Source organism: Triticum urartu, chromosome 1, assembly GCF_003073215.2.
Source record: "Triticum urartu cultivar G1812 chromosome 1, Tu2.1, whole genome shotgun sequence".
In the NCBI taxonomy this organism is placed as follows: domain Eukaryota; kingdom Viridiplantae; phylum Streptophyta; class Magnoliopsida; order Poales; family Poaceae; genus Triticum; species Triticum urartu.
Window position 1 is genome coordinate 370,101,265 of NC_053022.1, and position 22,253 is coordinate 370,123,517.

Genomic DNA, 22,253 nt, shown 5'->3' on the forward strand with positions numbered 1-22,253 from the left:
GATAACAGAATAATATTAACAGAATAATATATATAGGACTGGACTGTTACCCATAATAAAATAATATTCTGTTACCATCGCCCCTATAAGCGCGACCCACCTACGTCCCCCGCCTGACCCACCCCAACCTAAACCGCCTCCTATCATCGGAGGCAGTCGTCGCGGGCGAGCGAGCGACGGTGTCAGCCGGAGCGAGGGAGCCCGCGGCGCCGTGACTGGCCGCCAACGGATCCACCCGTGCCCCACATCTGCCTCCCGCAACTGGCCCCAACCCACTCCTCGCCTTCATCCCTCGAGCCGGCCGCCGACTTCCTCCCTCCCGCCGGCCGTCAACTCCCTCCCGCGCGCCACTGCCATCCTCCGCGCCGGTCTCCGCCTCCCTCCCGCGCGCCTGTCGCCGCCTCCTTCGCATGCGCCACCACCGTGCCCCGCGCCGGTCATCGCCTCCCTCTCGCGCGTCGGGCGCCGCCTTCCTCCACGCGCCAGCCACCGCCTTCCTCCCCGCGCCGCCCGTCTCCCTCCGATGATGCCGACCAGCCTGCCCCGGCGAATCCAGGGCGAGCACCCTCCCCGAGCTACTCCAGGCGCAGATCCTGCCACGAGTGCTCCCCGCGCACGGATCTGGCCGGGCTCTGCGAGCATAGACTGGTACAACCTGGACTCCGGCGCTGCTCCTCTCCCTGCACCCCGATGCACCGGTGTTACCCCAGGCATGGGAGCCATCCCAGGGCCGAAAGAGGCTCGAGCTTCCTGCAGTTCTAGTAGATAAGCTTGTCCGGCTCGCTCAGCCAGGTAAGCACATGGGCTTCCCGCAGTTCAAGGACAGCAAAGTTTTTTTGACTGTGCACTGTAGGGAAAACCCCCACAGCCTATCATTTTATTCCAACTCATAAAGATACAATATGTACAAGGTTATGAAGAATAACCCCAAAGAAAAAGCCTAAACTAAGGTACATCAAGGTGAAAGAAAAATACATCAAGGGGGAAGAAAAGTTACCCAACAAACAAGGCTCTCCTTGAATCTAGGCTTAATCCTAAAGGAGAGAAGAGACATGTCATGAACAAAAAGTTCTCCTCCAATGATTGAAGCTGGGTCTAATATGCCTAAAGACTTTTGCATTCCTGATCAGCCAAATATTCCAGCAAGCAGTGAACACCACCTCAACAAAGAAAGGCTTGTTGAAATCCTTTTTGGCATTGACTACAATTTCAGTCATGTTGGTACCTTGAGACCAATCAATCTGAAGGTAATTCCACACACACTGGCTAAAGAGACAATTGAAAAAGAGGTGATCCCTATCTTCCCTGACCTGCAAATGACATAGCACACAAGAGATCCCATCTTCAATATGCCAATGCCTTCTCTCAACCATGTCCTTAGTATTCATCCTGTCCATGATCATCATCCAGGCAAAAACCTTTAGTTTCAAGGACAGCAAAGTTGTGGCACCAAGTCGAACTTGCCGCTGCACCATCTTCACCAAGTCGAACTTGCTAGAACTTGCTGTTGCTCAACTTGATCTCTCGGGTAGCTCATCCAGCAAGACTGCTGAAATGGTATGACTTCTTTGCAAAAAATCAGATCTAGTAGTTTGTCTCAGAGTAATTTCTTCTGTATAGTACTGCACCTTGTGCTCCCTTCATCCCTTGCATGTTTAGATGAGATTTTTCCGCGCAATCAGACTTAGGCTATGGCCCAAAAAAATTGGTGATCTTAGTTCTGAATTGCTGGGCATGCAACTCCTCGATTGTTAATTGCTAAACGGTACCTGAACAATAGATAAGGGAGCCACTGTGCATTACAATTGAAACACAAGGTTTTTGCGTTTTCTCGAAAAAATAGTAGTAGTCTAAACCATGGACAATGTTGATTCTGCATATAGGTAATGGAGATACTGAATCTGAACCATAAATTTATAAAATAGGTTAGCTTCACAGCAGCATGCTCGCTTATCTATTGGCATTCACATGTACCATCAGACCAATCGATCAGCAGCATAAAGATCACCATCAGCGGTCCAAGTCGAGCTCTGGCTGTAGTCCAAGCCGAAATGCGACCAACATCTTCACCAAGCGTTGCACCCATTGAGCATCCACACAGTGAGAATTCGATCTCATTTTTCTTTAAACATTTGCTTTTGTGATGCGTGCTCACTGATGGATTCCCTGCAGCGGCCAAATCCCGACGCCGCTCGTGATCTCCGCCTCCATCAGCTCCACTTCACCAAAGCTATCGGTCCAAATGAGGAGGTGTAGCCGGTCCACCCGATCTCCGACGTCGTATTCTACCTCCAAAAATATTCTTTTTCAGTTCAATTCTTCGTCACAGGTTCACTGCTATCACCCGTTTTTGTGAATCTCTATTGAAAATTAGCTCATGTTTTAGTGAATGAGAAGCAGTTTGTACTTTTTGCTTGCGTGTTCATGAGTAGTTTAAAAAGTGTGCTTGTTTCCTGCTTTGCTATAACACTTGTTAGATTGCTATCCAAAAAATGTCATGTATTCATGGATTTGATGCTGGTGTAGCAGCCCAGCATGTATTTTATCATTAGTTCTTAAAAGGAAAGCTGAATCAGTGCAGTGTGTGTGTTAAAAAAATTAGGTTTATATTGTACGGTAGTTCATTGTATAGAAAATTTTCAATAGTTCCTGCTTTTCAGTTCATCTACTTCCCCTTCGCAAGTCTAATTAATAGAAATTCAAATATGAAAATAGCATCCATTTTGTTATGTTCATCATATTCAACCAATTTTGTATGTACAGACTTGCATATGTTGATTAGTAGGGTAGATCTCTGTTGTATAAGAAGCTAGATGCTGATTTGCACCTATGCTCTAACAACATTTTCAGTCATCTTGAGTTTGTTGCCTATATCACTTCACATCATTTTCTCTTGTTGGTCCAGTGCATGTCCCAGTGTCCCACAATGAGTGGACAGGGGAGTTGTTGGGCGCTGCCATCTTCACTAGCCGTAATGCTATGCGTGGCTACGGCCATTGGTCATCATTAGTCGTTGACCGTTCTTCTTCACCACCTCCCTGAAGGTCAGCTTCCGGTACACGGGAATGGAACACAAGATGAAGCATCAGTTGCGGTTCAACAAAAAGAACAGCAGCAATACATACATCTCTTTTCTCTCTACTGCTCTTTTCTCTCACTAATTTGTTTCTCTCTGTACTGCAGCACGAGGGAGGTTGGACGGACTGCAAGAAAGAAAAGCTCAGTTCTACAGACAACCCCCTCCGCCCACACGGACTACTTCCTCTGGTCCTCATCCAGGTATGGGGCTAACATCAGTCCAACTATTCCTCCCTTATCCGTCCGAGCTCCTCTTGCCATGCTCCTTCACGTATGAGCTTTTTCTGGCACTGGTGCACGCCGCCACACATTCAAAGAGTGTCTTGGAAAAAGTTCAGAAGTTTGGTTCCATAAAAAATTGCACTTGTTCATCTCGAAAGATCATGAAAGTTGAGAAGTCAAGGTGCCTAGAACCTGCTTGATGAAATGACAACCTAAATAAATATATTACAGGTGCAAATATCAACTTAGCTCAGTTGTGCATATGACAGCATGATCTAACTTTCCCCCCAATCTGATGTGATTTTGTTTGGATCAAATCGACTCACAGAAAAGTTGCACACAAAGACCATCTTCTAAAATGCATTAAGATCTATTTCATAATTTGCGAGATAAAGAAATTTATATAGTACTTATAGATTTCAGATTATCGGAACAAGTTCTCATACACGCCTTTTAGCTCTGTTACAACTTGCTAAAAGGGTTAGAATGTTATTGGTGTTGCAAAAATATCAGACGCTCTCAACTGAATAAGAAGTGTGTAGCGCAAAGTTCAGGTATAACTACTGCAAGAGTTCAAGAATCGTTTCCTTCATAAATTAGTTTTCTTTTGGTTTATTTGTTGTTCTGGGCAGTACAGACGTAGAGTCTTGTGTAGTACATGTGTGTATTGTACATTGTATATTGTTATCACTTACCATACCATCATGGACATAAATAAGAGAGATACATAGAGTCGTTCTATTAAATAGTAATCAACTTGCTAGCAATACTAGATACATTTCATCTTTGCAAAAATCTGATATATTTGGTGCAATTTCTGAATGATTTGATTTCGATTTTGAGCTATCATGCAACTTAGTTAAAACATGCATTTTACTTCAAAAACTAAGTTTTGGAACAAAGAGTTCATGTTTTAAAAGTTTGTATAAATTCCAAACAGATTGTAAATTTCCATCGAGTAGGTGCGCGTGTTGAGCGGCTACTGAACTTGTGCGGCTGCTGCTTTTGGACTGCCCTGGAAGCACGTCATTATAGATGGCAAAAATCTGTAACCTATATAACTCCTGTTTGTTCTGACTTCTTGTTTCTCTACAACGGCCAAATCCCGGCACACCTGATAGTTCAAACTTACACCTGGCCTGCGACCAACTGCCCCCGCCTCTACAAGCTCCTCTGGAATGACTTGGTAGTAGCTGGGATCCCCCTACAGCGGCAAAATCCAGGCGCACCCAGCCGCCGCTCGTGATCCCCGCTCCTTCAGCTCGACTTCGTCGGCGCCGTCAGTCCACAGGAGTAGGAGCGCGCGTGCCCGTCAACAAACAAGAACAGAAGGTATGTGCTCGGAAATTTAAAATTCTGTGTACATTTGCCGAAGTTGTAGCTTCTTTCAAAGTTCAAAATGAAAAAGATATTTAGTTCAAATTGTTCTAGCAAACCATGTGTGAGACCTTGGTAGCATGTCTACACACTATCTAGCGCAGAAAAATGTCCGACGTAGTCAAACTCCTATCCCTGTTTGGGTAGATAGTCTCATAAAAATTCAATGACAGAAAAAGCCAAGGTGGCGCACCAAAGAAATCCGAGAAAGCTGAGGTTTTGCTGCGTATCAAACATGTATGCATGTTTTGTGTTTAAACATGTTTTGGTCCATTGACGGTTTGAACTTGTAACGTTGCTTCCTTGTACTATGGTCTAAAAATATTTTACTCATGTAGGTATTTGAAGGTGTAGACTTGGCAACGGTTGTGGTTAGTTCAACAACAGTTCAATGACAAAAAGAACATCAACTCAAAAGAATTTATGCAGGAGGTTTTGAGCCAAACAACTGATATTTCATTGTGTTTTAATTTTTTGGGTGCATGATTGAACATGAGAAAAAAGTGATGTATGATATATATTATGTTCTTGTTGGAGGTTCAAAGGTTGTCGTGTAGCAAGTTCCAAGAGTTTTGTTTCGTGAGAATAATGTGATTTTCTAGTCAGGATTTTGCATCATTGAGAGCCATAAGTGGCAGCGGGCAAGCAGTTCAAGGCTGCATGTGCGAGCCGTCCATCGTTCAAAATATTGTAAGTTCAACACGACGTCCAAGATATGTTTGGGGAAAAAGCTAAAAAAAAGAAACCCCACAGAAATTCAAATGGTAAAAGTTCAAGTCGTAAAATGAGAGAAGTCAAGAACATCGTTGAAAAAATGTTAGTTAAAAAAACACACACAAAACATTTTCTTTTAAAAAATTGTCATTCAGTTCAACGATGTAAACAATGCAAGTTTGGGGATGATGATACCGTGAACCGTTGAAAAGTTAGGAGGAAAATTATACCAAAAATACATTGTAAAGTCTAGTATGTGAAAACATGCTCAGTACAAAATCATATAGACATCTGTTCAAGTACTCTTTTTCGGAACCATTCAAAACTACTGTGGAAAAATACCTCAGTACAAACACACAAATAGATCAATATGAGTGCTCTGTTTTTCAACCAAAAAAACAATGTGATGGGTCCCATCGTATTACGAATTACTCTTTAACAGTTGCGAATTTGAGGAAATATTCAACATGACTAAGTTTCGCATTTTCGATAGCTATCCAACAGTATATTATTTGCCCCATTTCGACAAACTTTTTAAGTAAACCGCGTTCAAAACCAATTTTAACCGTATTTGAATTCGTATTTAAACCGTAAGGAATTAGAAAAAACTTTCTATACACAAAAGTTGCACATTTTCCATAGCTTTCCAACGCAGTATCATTTGTGTCAATCCGACAAACCGTTTGCAAAAAATAGTGAAAAAACGTTTCGCCCAGAATTTCACCGTTTTTCAAATTACTTTTAAATCATATAGAATTTTAAAAAATAGTAGATATATGGAAGATGCGGATTTTCACAAGCTTTCCAACTCCATCTCATTTGCTCAATTCCGACAAACCATTTGAAAATTAAGTCTAAAATACGATTCGCGTTTTCGGTTTTGAAAAAAAAGGTTTTTTTTAAAACTGCTCTTAAATCATATTTTTTTTGCAAAAACAATTTATAAGACTGTAATGTGGATGTCAAGAGCTTTCCAACGATATATTACACGCCCCGTTTCGACAAAAAAATTGCAAAAATATTTGAACTAAAGAAGATGATTTTTAACAGCAACAGAAAGCATCAGTTTAACCGCTTGAATTCATCAGTTCAAGTAGGGTAACAGAATAATATTCTGTTACGCGTAACAGAATAACCCAGATGTATATATATTCTGGGTGAGGAATAGTTATTCTTCACCCCCCCTCTATTTTACCATCAATGCACCGTAATTTTACGTTTCGTAAGTTTTGTCTTATTTCTGACGTAAAAAGAGACCGTTAAAAAATATATAATCGCCTAAAAAATATTTTATGTTATATAAAATTACAAACGTAAAAATATAGTGTAAAATACACATAAACTGCAAAATTTCTTGTCTTATGCCCTATATTTTTATTTTTATGCCAAATTTTACGTAGTGAATCAATAAGAATGTAACTATTTGAATTCCACATGTAATTTAATTATGAAATGATTGTAAGATTACCTCGGGTGAAGAATAACTTATTCTGCACCCTGGGTGATGAATAGTAACTATATATATATATATATATATATATATATATATATATATATATATATATATATATATATATATGTAGAGGACAATGGCGGCGGAGCGTGTAGTGGGTGTTCCACACATGCCCAATAGGGAGGCCATGCGCACTACACTACATCGAGGACTACGCCGCCGCCACGGTGTAGCCTCCCAGCTAGAGCTGTCCTCTGATGACGACGGAGTGACTGAGCGACGATGACGAACTGGAACCATTGGCGATTGTGGGAGAAGCAGACGAGATAAACTACAGGGAGGGATGGCAAAATGCGACGCATGACTCGCCGACCGTGAGGGTTTATATAGCAGGTCGGTAAGCATTGGATTAGGGGATTTGTCCGACTCGGGCGGGAAGCTTGCGCAGGAATGGGCTCACCACCATTTGGCCAAAAGAACGCCCCCGCGCGCTGCTCAAGCTTGCGCTCTAAGCCGTCTGCGGCAGCGGGGTGACAAGACATACAAGGGGAGGACGAAAGGACACGTACACATATGATTAATACAATAAAAACGTTTGTGATTAAATTATGTACTACCCCGTCCTGGTTTATAAGTCATCTATGTATTTTTGTGCCAAATTTTGACTATAGATTTAACTAATAAAATATGAATGCATGTTGCCAGGGATTATATCATTGGATTCGTATTTGAACATAGTTTCCAATTATATAATTTTTGTAACATGCATTAACATTTTGTTGGTTAAATTTAAGGTCAAAATATGGCATAGAATATAAAGGGGACTAATAGACCAAGACGGCGGTAGTAGCACACGACCGCTCTCTACGCAGTGATGCAACTGTCGGCTGGCTTGTAGACGACCATTTTCCTGCGTGTTCAACTGCTCTATGCGTGTGGTTGCTTGCGGTTGAGGCGGCCGAGGCGCGCTCTGCTCGCATCCCGCCGCGCCGCTCTAATCTCGTGTCCCTCTGGGCACACTGCCCTCGCCCCTCCACACGCGCTGCTAGTGTTTGTGGCCGGTGCATGATCACACACGTTCGTGTGCATGCGGTCGCGCCGGGCGCGACGCCACGATGTAGTCATCTACTACAAAAATTGCCATGCGGACGCGTCGAGAATCCAGGCCGCCCGGCCCCCATTTATTCCTACGGCCATATCTTCATCTCTCGCGCCACACGACACAATAAGCATACCCACGATGACACATACAGAGAGGACATCGAGCGGTTCCAATGGTGCTCCCCGTGGTTCCAATTGCTCTCCCAATGGCCGACGACGACAACGGCGGGCAGTTCACCACACATCACGTAGTGGACACCCACGTGAGGGGAAGGCCCTCTCAGTGGTGTACACGAACGATCCGGTCTCGGTGGAGAGCTCCATCCAAACTATGGAGCAGTTGCTTGCTGAGGACAAGTACGAAGTGCTCGGCTTCGACCTCGAGTACACCATCGGTCGTGCCGGGCACGATCAGAAGGTTGCCATCGCCCTGTTGTGCGTGCGACATGACGTTCTCGTCTACCAATACCACCTGGCCGCAAGGCCTTTCGAGTGTTTCTCCAGGTTTACCAACAGCTCCGACTACAGTTTTGCTAAGGTGGGCACCACCAACGATCTAAAAGCGCTCAAAGTTTCGGTCTTGAAATGCCAGAATCTTGTCAACATCCAGGACCACTTCAAGGTCTGGGGCAGCGACAACAACAAACAGAACTCCCTGGTTGACCTCGTCTCGGCCATCATCGACTCCTACTACATGAAGATGTAGGATGAGAGCAAGAAGGACAAGAACGCCTGGCACAGTGTCCGGCATGAGAGACGGGATGAACAACACGTCAAGTACGTAGCCAAGGATGCGTACACAAGCTACGAGATGTACATGCGGATCGTTGACATGAGGGAGTGTCTTCTTCCTGCCCCAGATGAGGGATCGAGCCATAGAGCAGTGGCGGGAGCATCACAAGAAGTAGATGACTAGACAACCGTTTCTCCTAGTTTAGAATGCATGCAATTTTTTATTGAGGTGTGTGCGAATGATCTGTATAGTCACTTATGTAATTGGATGTTTATTTTAGTTATATATATACATGTTATTCTTCTGTAGACAGAGCAAATCACACGGCTTATTAGCAGCAATCGTCTGTGTTATTATTGGTCTTCGCACACATTTCTGATTACGGGCCTGTTTGCCGCGTATCACACACATCTTGTTCATTTGAAACGTTTCCATTGTGTTGCCTAATCACACACACTTCATCATAGTGAACTGTATGTCGTATATCGCACACACCCTCATCTACCTGCCCGTTTCTGTTGTTCTGCATCATCGCAAACAGTTCTTCTGGATTAATCGTTTGCCACTCACCGCACATGCAACTCTAATATGAACCGTGTTTGATGCCGCCTTCATCGCAAACATTTTGCATCTTTTTTGACGGTTTTATTACATCACCATTTGTGATTGATGCATCGCACACTGTTTCGTCGAAGGGTCTTTGATTCGTCTATCGCGTTTGGACCATCCTGCAGTAGTGTTGCTATAAAATGATTATAGAACATCCAAGATTGATAATATAACAACATGGAACAATAAAAAATTATAGATAGGTTGGAGACGTATCAGCATCCCCAAACTTAATTCTTGCTCATTCTCGAGTAGGTAAATGATAAAAATAGAATTTTTGATGTGGAATGCTGCCTAACATGTGATGCGGCTTGAAGCTATGTCGGTATTTCCCCAAAGATGAAGGGATGATGCAGCACAACGACGGTAGATATTCCCCTCAGTGATGAAACCAAGGTTATCGAACCAGTAGGAGAACCAAGCAACAACACGTAAACGGCACCTGCACACAAATAACAAATACTCGCAACCCGACTATTAAAGGGGTTGTCAATCCCCTTCGGGTAACGGCGCCAGAAATTGGCAAAGGAACGTGAAATAATTGTTGTAGACTGATAGATCGAACGCCAAATAAATAAATAATAAATATTGCAGCAAGGTATTTTGGTTTAATAGATCTGAAAATAAAAGGCAAATAAAATAGACCGCAAAGGAAAATAATATGAGAAAGAGACCCGGGGGCCGTAGGTTTCACTATTGGCTTCTCTCGAGAAAAATAGCAAACGGTGGGTAAACAAATTACTGTTTGTCAATTGATAGAACTTCAAATAATCATGACGATATCCAGGCAATGATCATTATATTGGCATCACGTCCAAGATTAGTAGACCAACTCCTGCCTGCACCTACTACTATTACTCCACACATCGACCGCTATCCAGCATGCATCTAGTGTATTAAGTTCATGGAGAAACGAAGTAATGCAATAAGAACGATGACATGATGTAGACAAGATCTATTTATGTATAAATAGACCCCATCATTTTATCCTTAGTAGCAACGATACATACGCGTCGGTTCCCCTTCTGTCACTGGGATCAAGCACCGTAAGATCAAACCCACTACAAAGCACCTCTTCCCATTGCAAGATAAATAGATCAAGTTGGCCAAACAAAACCCAAATATCGGAGAAGAAATACAAGGCTATAAGCAATCATGCATATAAGAGATCACAGAAACTCAAATAACTTTCATGGATAAAAAGATAGATCTGATCAAAAACTCAAAGTTCATCCGATCCCAATAAACACACCGCAAAAAGAGTTACATCATATGGATCTCCAAGAGACCATTGTATTGAGAATCAAACGAGAGAGAGGAAGCCATATAGATACTAACTACGGACCCAAAGGTCTACAAAGAACTACTCACGCATCATCGAAGAGGCACCAATGGAAGTGGTGAACCCCTCCGTGATGGTGTCTAGATTGGATCTGGTGGTTCTGGACTCTGCGGCGGCTGTAATTGATTTTCGTCGACTCCCCTAAGGTTTGTGGAATATTGGGGTATTTATAGAGTAAAGAGGCGGTCCAGGGGGCACCCGAGGTGGGCACAACCCACCAGGGCGCGCCTGGGCCTCCAGGCGCGCCCTTGTGGGTTGTGCTCCCCTCGGAGCAGCCCCCAGGTGCTTCTTCGGCCCATTGGTTGTCTTTTGGTCCCAAAAAAAATCCACAAAACGTTTCGCTGGGTTTGGACTCCGTTTGATATTGATTACCTGCGATGTAAAAAACATGCAAAAAAACAGCAACTGGCACTTGGCACTATGTCAATAGGTTAGTACCAAAAAATTATATAAAATGACTATAAAATGATTATAGAACATCCAAGATTGATAATATAACAACATGGAACAATAAAAAATTATAGATACGTTGGAGACGTATCAGCATCCCCAAGCTTAATTCCTGCTCGTCCTCGAGTAGGTAAATGATAAAAACAGAATTTTTGATGTGGAATGCTGCCTAACATGTCATATCATATTCTTTTCTTTATAGCATGGACATTTGGACTTTTATGTTGTTCAAAGCAATAGTCTAGTTTTGACATGATAACTTAAATACTCAAGCATATCAACAAGCAACCATGTCTTTCGAAATATCAACGCTAAAATAAGCTATCCCTAGCCCATCATGCTCAATCATTGATCCATTCATGAAACACACTCGCATATTAGCTACACCCAATGCTGAAGTACGATCATAGTGCCTCCTGGTTGGTGCTTTTATAAGAGAAGATGGAGACTCAAATTCAAAAATAAAAATTGCATAAAGGAAAAGAAAGGCCCTTCACAGAGGGAAGTAGGGATTTGTAGAGGTGCCAGAGCTCAAAGCAAAAATTGACAGATAAAAACATTTTGAGAGGCATACTTTTCCCACCAACGAAAACGACTTAGAGTTCCCAACACTTTCCATGCTAGATATATCATAGGTGGTTCCCAAACAGAAATTAAAGTGTATTCCTTTTTCCACCATACTTTCACTTTCCATGGTTAACAAACACTTTCCAAGGAATTTATTATTTGACAACATAAAGTAAATTCATTTTTCATTTCGGGACTAGGCATCCTAATACTTTTGCCTTACTCTCGTGCAATGGCAAGTGAATAAACACTCATCGTGAGAATAACACATCTAGCATGGAAAATATTAGCCACCCCTCACCGCCTCACAAGCGGTACGAGCACACAAAAGAGAAATTTATTTTGAATATTAGAGATGGCACATACAAATTTGCTTAGAATGGCAAAAGGATACACATATAGGTAGGTATAGTGGACTCATGTGGCAAAACTGGTTTAAAGGATTTTGGATGCACACTTAGTGCAAAATGAAGGCTAGCAAAAGATTGAGAAGCGACCAACCAAGAAACGAATAATCTCGTAAGCGAGCATTAAGCATAATTAACACCAAATAATGTACCACAAGTAGGATATAATTTCATTGCATTACTATTGACTTTCGTGCTTGCATAGGGAATCACAAACCTTAACACCACTATTCTTACTAATGCATAATTACTCATCAAGATGACTCACATATCACATCATCATATCTCAAAACTATTACTAAGAATCAAGTTTATTTTTGTCCAATGATCTTCATGAAAGTTTTTATTATATCCTTCTTGGATATCTATCACTTTGGGACTAATTTTCATGTGTTGCTTTTGATAAACTGAAACAAATATAAGCGAAGATCATGAGCATAATATTTCTTTCTCTTCATTAATTTAAGTGAAGCAAGAGAAAATTTCTTGAAAATTTTACTAACTCTCAAATAAATCTAAGTGAAGCAAGAGAGCATTTCTTCAAAAATACTAAAGCACACCGTGCTCAAAAAGATATAACTGAAGCACTAGAGCAAATCCATAGCTCATAAAAATTTAAGTGAAGCATCGAGAGCAATTCTAACAAGTCATGGCATAATTTTGGCTCTCTCAAATAGGTGTGTCCAGCAAGGGATCAAGACTTAAGACACAAAATAAAACAAGCAAAGACTCATATAATACAAGACGCTCCAAGCAAACCACATAGTATGTGACGAATAAAAATATAGCTTCGAGTAAAATATCGATGGTCGTTAGAAGAAAGAGGGGATGCCACTCGGGGTATCCCCAAGCTTAGTTGCTTGCTCTCTTTGGATAGAGTGGCATCCCCAAGCTTAGTTGCTTGCTTTCTTTGGATAATAGCTTGGGATGCCAGGGCATCCCCAAGCTCAGGATCTTCTTACTCCTTATTCCTTCATCCATCGTAAGATAACACAAAACTTGAAAACTTCAATCACACAAAACTCAACAAAACCTTCGTGAGATCCGTTAGTATAAGAAAGCAAATCACTACTATAAGTGCTGTAAAACCAACACATATTTTGTTCTTGCATTATATCAATTGTATTCCAACTTTTCTATGGCAAAAACTCATCAAAGAAAACCATATAATCATCAAAACAAGCACACAACGCAAAGAAAATAGAATCTGTCAAAAACAGAACAGTCTGTAGCAATATGGATATTTCAAATACTTCTGTAAGTCCAAAAACTATGAAAAATTAGGAAGACTTGGGAAATTTTTTATATTAATCTTCTTCAAACGAATTGGTATTTTATAGCTCTCTGGTTAAAAATGAAAATTGTTTCCGTGAGCACAAGAGTTACTTTTTTTAGCAAGATCAAACAACTATCACCCAAGAAGATCCTAAAGGCTTTACTTGGCACAAACACTAATTAAAACATAAAAAACACAAACATAACAGTAGCATAATTGTGCTAACACTCAAGAACAGAAAGCAGAAAACAAAAATAAGTTTTATTCATTAGGTTGCCTCCCAACAAGCGCTATAGTTTTACGCCCTTAGCTAGGCATAAAGCAAGGATCTAAGTTTTATCATCCTTCTTATTAATTACCTTAGAGGTGTTTTCATCATGGGGTTTTGTAAAAACAACATAAACCATATTATCCATAGAAACTTTAGCACTATTAAGTTGCCCATTATCATAACTGCGTTGATTTCCGGCAACAATCCAAGAGTAATGTTGATTAACATTATTAAAGACTTGTTGAATTACATCTAGAATGGGGACTTCCTTAAGATTCTCATCAAAGATTTTATTATCCCCAAGCACATGTCTTAATGCATAATCACTATTGCAAAGAATTTCATCTACTACGGGCTTTTCACGATTCATACCATAAAAATCAAAGATTTCCCTAGCTTCCTGTATGATATAGTCAAACTCATTCATAAGAACGAGAGTGGCCAACTTTTTTGCCTTAGGATTCTTTATAACGGGGAGCTCAAAAAACAATCTTCGCAAAGTAGGATGGGTACAGATAAATTTTCTTTCAAGTTTCAGAACTAGTGCTGAAATAGCATCCACATAAGATCTACTAGTTCTAAGTATATGAGCATCATCAAGACTTAGATTTCCCACACAATTGAAAAATTCTTGGATACGTTCCTTTCCCATAACATTCCCTTTCCCCAAGATAAAAGTTTTAGCATCCAAATTGCCCGTACATCCAATCTTAGGAGTTAGGCCATCATCTATTGGTGCCATACCGAAATCACTCATGACTGCCAGCAAAGGATAGATCTGACGAGAAAACGGCGAACGAAAGAGAGGGCGAATAAAATGACAATTTTTTGTGAAGTGGGGGAGAGGAAAACGAGAGGCAAATGGCAAATAATGTAAATTGTGAGGAGATGAGATTTGTGATTAGGAACCTGGTAGATGTAGATGATCCTCCCTGGCAACGGCGCCAGAAATTCCTTTTGATGCGGCTTGAAGCTAAGTCGGTATTTCCCCAAAGAGGAAGGGATGATGCAGCACAGCAACGATAGGTATTTCCCTCAGTGATGAAACCAAGGTTATCAAACCAGTAGGAGAACCAAGCAACAACACATAAACAACACCTACACACAAATAACAAATACTCGCAACCCGACATATTAAAGGGGTTGTCAATCCCTTTTGGGTAACGGCGTCAGAAATTGGCAAACGGGCGTGAAATAATTATTGTAGATTGATAGGTCGAACACCAAATAAAATAAATAATAATAAATTGTAGCAAGGTATTTTGTATTTTTGGTTTAATAGATCTGAAAATAAAAGGCAAATAAAATAGATCGCAAAGGCAACTAATATGAGAAAGAGACCCCGGGGCTGTAGGTTTCACTAGTGGCTTCTCTCGAGAAAAATAGCAAACGGTGGATAAACAAATTACTGTTGGGCAATTGATTGAACTTCAAATAATCATGAAAATATCTAGGCAATGATCATTATATATGCATCACGTCCAAGATTAGTAGACCGACTCCTGCCTGCATCTACTACTATTACTCCACACATCGACCGCTATCCAGCATGCATCTAGTGTATTATGTTCATGGAGAAACAGAGTAATGCAATGATACGTCCATTTTGCATCATGTTTTTTTACTGTTATTTATAATGTTTTTATCCATAATAATGCTTTTTGGAGTAATTCTAATGCCTTTTCTCTCATAATATGCAAGGTATACACAAAGAGGGAGAATTCTGGCAGTTGGAAATCTAGACCTGGAAAAGCTACGTCAGGCCACCTATTCTACACAACTCCAAACAAACTGAAATTCCACGGAGTTTTTTATGGATTATTTAAGAATTATTGGAGCAAATAACGACCAAAGGGGGCCCATCAGGTGGGCACAACCCACCTGGGTGCGCCAGGGAGCCCAGGCGCGCCCTGGTGGGTTGTGCCCTCCTCGGCACACCTCCAGTGCCCATCTTTTGGTATATAAGTCACTTTTACCTAGAAAAAAAATAAGGGGAGGACTTTCGGGATGAAGCACCGCCGCCTCGAGGCGGAACTTGGGGGCAGGAGCACTTTTCCCCTCCGGCGAAGCGATTCCGCCGGGGGAACTTCCCTCCCGGAGGGGAAATCATCGTCACCATCATCACCAACAACTCTCCCATCTTGGGGATGGCATTCTCCATCAACATCTTCAATAGCACCATCTCCTCTCAAACCCTAGTTCATCTCTTGTGTTCAATCTTGTTACATGAACTATAGATTGGTACTTGTGGGTGACTAGTAGTGTTGATTACATCTTGTAGTTGATTACTATATGGTTTATTTGGTGGAAGATTATATGTTAAGGTCCAATATGCTATTTAATACCCCTCTGATCATGATCATGTTTATCATTTGTGAGTAGTTACCTTTATTCTTGATGTCACGGGAGAGATCATGTTGCAAGTAATCATGTGAATTTGATATGTGTTCAATATTTTGATAGTATGTATGTTGTGATTCCCTTAGTGGTGTCATGTGAACATCGACTACATGACACTTCACCATATTTGGGCCTAAGGGAATGCATTGTGGAGTAGCAATTAGATGATGGGTTGCGAGAGTGACAGAAGCTTAAACCCCAGTTTATGCGCTATTCTGTAAGGGACCGATTGGATCCAAAAGTTTAATGCTATGGTTAGAATTTATTCTTAATACTTTTCTCGTAGTTGTGGATGCTTGCGGGAAGGTTAATCATAAGTAGGAGGTTTGTTCAAGTAATAACAACACCTAAGCACCGGTCCACCCACATATCAAATTATCAATGTACTAAACACGAATTAAACCAACATGATGAAAGTGACTAGATGAAATTCCCATGTACCCTCAAGAACGCTTTGCTTATCATAAGAGACTGTTTCGGCCTATCCTTTGCCTCAAAAAGATTGGGCTACCTTGCTGTTACTACTATCGTTACTTGCTCGTTACACATTATCTTGCTATCAAACTACTCTGCTACTTACAATTTCAGCACTTGCAGACATTAGCTTACTGAAAACCACTTGTCATTTCCTTCTGCTCCTCGTTGGGTTGAACACTCTTACTTATCGAAAAGAGCTACAATTCATCCCCTATACTTGTGGGTCATCATGCAATAAGAACGATGACATGATGTAGACAAGATCTATTTATGTAGAAATAGACCCCATCATTTTATCCTTAGTAGCAACGATACATACGTGTCGGTTCCCCTTCTGTCACTGGGATCAAGCACCGTAAGATCGAACCCACTACAAAGCACCTCTTCCCATTGCAAGATAAATAGATCAAGTTGGCCAAACAAAACCCAAATATCGGAGAAGAAATACGAGGCTATAAGCAATCATGCATATAGGAGATCAAAGAAACTCAAATAACTTTCATGGATAAAAAGATAGATCTGATCATAAACTCAAAGTTCATCCGATCCCAACAAACACAGTGAAAAAAGAGTTACATCATATGGATCTCCAAGAGACCATTGTATTGAGAATCAAACGAGAGAGAGGAAGCCATCTAGCTACTAACTATAGACCCGAAGGTCTACAAAGAACTACTCACGCATCATCGGAGAGGCACCAATAGAAGTGGTGAACCCGTCCGTGATGGTGTCTAGATTGGATCTGGTGGTTCCAGACTCTGCGGCGGCTAGAATTGATTTTCGTCGACTCCCCTAGGGTTTCTGGAATATTGGGGTATTTATAGAGTAAAGAGGCAGTCCGGGGGCACCCGAACTACACCACATTCCAGATATCATCATTAATAGATCGAAGATGGATCTTCATCTTCTCTTTCCAGAAGGGATAGTCCGTCCCATAGAAGATGGGAATATTGAGATACACTTGTAGCTCACTGAAGACATACTTAAACTCCAAGGTTGTTAGACCAAAATGAGCAGAGTCAAGGAGTACCTTGCTCTGATACCAATTGTAGGAATGAAGTATGTCTACCATAGAGGGGTGAATGGGAGTTTTAAATTTTCTTTCAAAAATCTCAAAACTCTGAGATCCCAGCAGCAGAGTGAATGAAAACATAGTACAACAAGCAAATACAAGCTACCAAATGGAAACTAAAAGCAAGCATCGAGACAAATCACATAATTGAAAATGTTTGAAAGTAACGAAGGAGAACAGAGGTAACTGGTGATGCTTGATGGTGACAAGGTACTTGGTAGACTAGTTCGTCGTTCTGCACAAGGACTACGTTTGGTTGGAGGGGTTGTGACTTAACACGGAAGATAAACTCTCTTCGCCCTATTGTCCTCGATAATTGGTTCATCAACAAACGCCGATCACTCGTGGTAGATACTTGAGGCGATCTCCGAACCTTTATAGACTTCTTCTTCAAGAACCACAATCACTCTTGGTCTCTGAATAAATTGACACCTAACCGTCTAGAGAGTTCGCAACTCTCAAGAGTAATAGGCAAGGCGTACTGGACTTAGATTCGAGTGATGTTGAACAACTATCTAATTGTTTGGCTCTAGGGGTTTTCTCTCGGTAGATTTTAAACTCAAATCACTTGGAGAGGGGGTTTCTCAAAAATCTTCTCAGAATCAAACAAAGCAGCCACCGGACAAAACCGGCGCGGGGTGGCTATTTATAGATACAACCTTCCCTGGTGGGAATGAGCATTTTGGACACGCGGTCCGGCCAATGGCCAACCGACACATTCTCAAAGGTAGGATTTCAAAGAGCAATGGTAACATTACTTGAGGAACAAGTAATGCTAACTCCTCGGTCTAAGACAAATCTCTCGCAGGGAAGAAGATCACAGTCTCTTGCTGGCAAGTATTTGCTCGGAGCACAAAGAGATTTCTCTCGCAACTTACATAGGATTTGGGTTTAGCATCAGAGAATCAAAGTTTCGAATTCTACACCCACCTTAATAGTACGATGGTCCTATGACGCAATAAGGAGAAGAGAAACAACGAAATAAATGCTACGTCTTCATTTCATCTTCATTCTTCTCGGATGCAGTCACTTCCTTCGGACAAGCACCGAACAAATGCTCCACGTCAGCAATTTTTGAGGGGTCACTCTTGTCAACATAATCTTCGGTGATAACCTTAACCGCTACGTAGGAGATTATCTTCATCGTTTGAACCAAACTCCTCTTTTCTAGGGACCTGTTACTCTGTGTGCACTATTAAACACATAAGTACCATACTGTTTATGTCAACAAACTCCAACATAAGGAGGCTAGTCAGCGATGTCAACAAACTCCAAAACATAAGTAGGCAAATTATTGCACCACCAAACTCTCAATCTTTTGCTAGCCTCCATTTGTACGAAGTAGAGTTTTGGCATATGAGTCCACCATATCTACCTATATGCGGTATTTTCGTTCCGTTCTAAGCAAATTTGTATGTGCCATCTCTAATTTTCAAAATAAATTTCCTTTTCGTGTGCCTGTACCACTCATGAAGTGGCAGGGGGTGGCCAATATTTTCTATGCTAGATGTGTTATTCTCAAGATGAGTGTTTACTCACTTGTCATTGCACGAGAGTATGGCGGTAATTGGGATGGCCAGTCACGAAATGAAAAAGAAATTTACTTTATGTTGTCAAATAATAAATTCCTTGGAAAGTGTTGGTATGGACGGCACCCGTGGATACGGCTAGCCATGGAACGTGAAAGAATTGTGGAAAAAGGAATAAAGTTTATTTTCTATTTGGGAACCGCTTATGATATATCTAGCATGGAAAGCGTTGGCAACTACTCAGTCATTTTCATTGACGGGAGAAGTATACCTCTCAAAAAAAATTATCTCTAAATTTTTGCTTTGTGCTCTGGCACCTCTACAAATCCCGACTTCCCTCTACAAAGGGCCCTTCAATTTACTTTATGCAATTTTTATTTTTATTTTAGTATCCATCTTCTCTTATAAAGCACCAACTAAGGGGTACTATGATCGTACTTGAGCATTGGATGTAGCTAATATGCAAGTGTGTTTCATGAATGGATCAATGATTGAGCATGATGGGCTAGGGATAACTTGCTTTAGTGTTGATATTTTCAAAGACATGGTTGCTTGTTGATATGCTTGAGTATTGAAATCTTCATGTCAAAACTAGACTATTGCTTTGAACCATATAAAATTCCATATGTCCATAGTATAAAAGAAAATAATATGTGATGAACATGTTAGGCAACATTCCACATAAAAAATTCTGTTTTTATCATTTACCTACTCGAGGACGAGCAGGAATTAAGCTTGGGGATGCTGATACGTCTCCAATGTATCTATAATTTTGATTGTTCCATGTTGTTATATTATCATTCTTGGATGTTTTACAATCCTTTTGTAGAAACTTATATCATTTTTTGGGACTAACTTATTAACATAGTGCCCAGTGCCAGTTGCTATTTTTGCTGGTTTTTACTTTGCAGAATATCAGTACCAAACGGAATCCAAATGCAGCAAAACTTTTTGGAGAATTTTTCTAGACCAGAAGACACGTGTTGGGTCAAAGAAGTACCAGAGGGGTGCCCCGAGGGGGGCACAACCCACCTGGGCGCGCCTGGGGGCCCAGGCTTGCCCTGGTGGGTCGTGCCCACCTCAGTGGCCTCCCGCACCGCCTCTTTGCCCTATAAATACCCAAATATTCCAGAAACCTAAGGGAGTCGATGAAACATACAATTCCAGCCGCTGCAAGTTCCAGAATCACGAGATCCAATCTAGACACCATCACGGAGGGGTTCATCATCCTCATTGGTGCCTGTCCGATGATGCGTGAGTAGTTCAATGTAGACCTATGGGTCCGTAGGCAGTAGCTAGATAGCTTCTTCTCTCTTTTTGATTCTCAATACAATGGTATCTTGGAGATCTATTTGATGTAACTCTTTTTGCGATGTGTTTGTTGGGATCCGTTGAACTTTGAGTTTATGATCAGATCTATTTATCCATGAATGTTATATGAGTTTATTTGATCTATTATATGCATGATTACCTATAGCCTCGTATTTGTTCCTCGAATCTTTGGCTCAGTTAGGCTGACTAGATCGATTTTTCTTGTCATGGGAAGAGGTGCTTTGTGATGGGTTCGATCGTACGGTGTTCTTTCCCAGTGACAGAAGGGGCAGCAAGACACGTATGTATCGGTTCTATTAAGGATAACAAGATGGGGGCTATTCCTACATGAATAGATCTCGTCTATATCATGTCATCGTTCTTATTGCATTACTCCATTTCTCCATGAACTTAATACACTAGATGCATGCTGGATAATGGTCGTTGTGTGGAGTAATAGTAGTAGATGCAGGCAAGAGTCGGTCTACTGATCTTGGATGTGATGCTTATATAATGATCATTGCCTGGATATTACCGTAATTATTTGAGGTTCTATCAATTGCCCAACAGTAATTTGTTTACTGACTGTATGCTATTTTCTCGAGAGAAGCCACTAGTGAAATCTATGGCCCACGGGTCTATCCTTTATCATATCTTTTCATATCTATATTGCTATTTTCCTTTTTATTTATTTGCATATTTTATTCTCAGATCTATATTACCAAAAACCCAAAAATACCTCGCTGAATTTTATTTGCCGTTAGTTTATTTGCATCTACCAAACTATCTCTTTACCAATCTTTTACCCGAGAGGGATTGACAACCCCTCTTACGCGTCGGGTGCGAGTATTTGTTCTTTGTGTGCAGGTACTATTTACATAGTGTTGCTTGGTTCTCCTACTAGTTCGATAACCTTGCTTTCATGAGGGAAATACCTATCGTAGCTGTGCTGCATCGTCCCTTCCTCGATATTGACGCGGACACGAGCAATCACGAAAGGATTTCTGGCGCCGTTGTCGGGGAGACATCATCAATATCTATCAGGTTCCTAGTCACAAATCTCATCTCCTTGCAATTTACATAATTTGCCATTTGCCTCTCGTTTTCAGCTCCCCCACTTCACAAAAAATTGTCATTTTATTCACCCTCTTTTTCGTTCACCTTTTTCTCGTCAGATTTGTTTTTGTGTGCAATCTTGTTTGCGTAGTCATGATGCCTCAAACAAAATATTATGAAGTTCCTTACCCCAATATTTTGCTTGAAATCAGGAAAAGTACTAAGGAATATATGACTACATGATTTGAGCACAATAAATATTTTACCAAAGAACTTAAGGAACACTCTGTTGTGTTGGATGCTATAACAAAACAACTTGATGGTATTAGTAGAGAAGTTTGTAATCTTCAATCCAAGTATGCTCATGCTGAAATTTGCTAGGAAAAATATCTGATGCACAAGCTACCTTAGTGAATCAAATGGTCGGTAAGCCAATTTCTTGGGAAGATAAAAGTGATGAAGATCTTAAAGTGATTGGTGTTTCGTCTATTGATTCTTTGTTTAGTAAGATTAAAATTGATGATAAATGGACTGAAGAAGAGTCAACTTTATCTAGAAGACGTCTCAATAATTCAGAGGGTGAAAATCTTGATAAAAGTGGGTTTTGAGAGCTCAAAACCTTAACTAGTGATGTGCCCACTCTTTTGGATTACAAAGACTTCAATTATGATAGTTGCTCCTTTATTGATTATATTTTTTGTTGAAATCCATGATAAATTCACCCCATGCTTATGAACAAAATAAAGCTTTTACTAAACATATTGTTGATGCTATGATGAAAGCTTTTGAAGAAAAGTTGGAATTTGAA

General features: G+C 40.9%; 1 long non-coding RNA gene across 9 annotated transcripts; it reads left to right on the forward strand.

Annotated features, from left to right (window-relative positions):
- Positions 1-263: 263 nt before the first annotated feature.
- On the forward strand, positions 264-5,244 carry LOC125513080. 9 transcript variants are annotated; one of them, XR_007285680.1, is made up of 6 exons: positions 264-1,557; positions 1,981-2,100; positions 2,173-3,044; positions 3,184-4,632; positions 4,851-4,914; positions 5,016-5,244. It is a non-coding gene; the product is annotated as an uncharacterized LOC125513080 (long non-coding RNA). The 9 variants fall into 9 exon arrangements; XR_007285668.1 differs by lacking the exon at positions 4,851-4,914 and having other exon boundaries at positions 3,184-3,279; positions 4,241-4,632; XR_007285661.1 differs by lacking the exon at positions 4,851-4,914 and having other exon boundaries at positions 3,184-3,279; positions 4,422-4,632.
- The last annotated feature ends 17,009 nt before the right edge of the window (positions 5,245-22,253 follow it).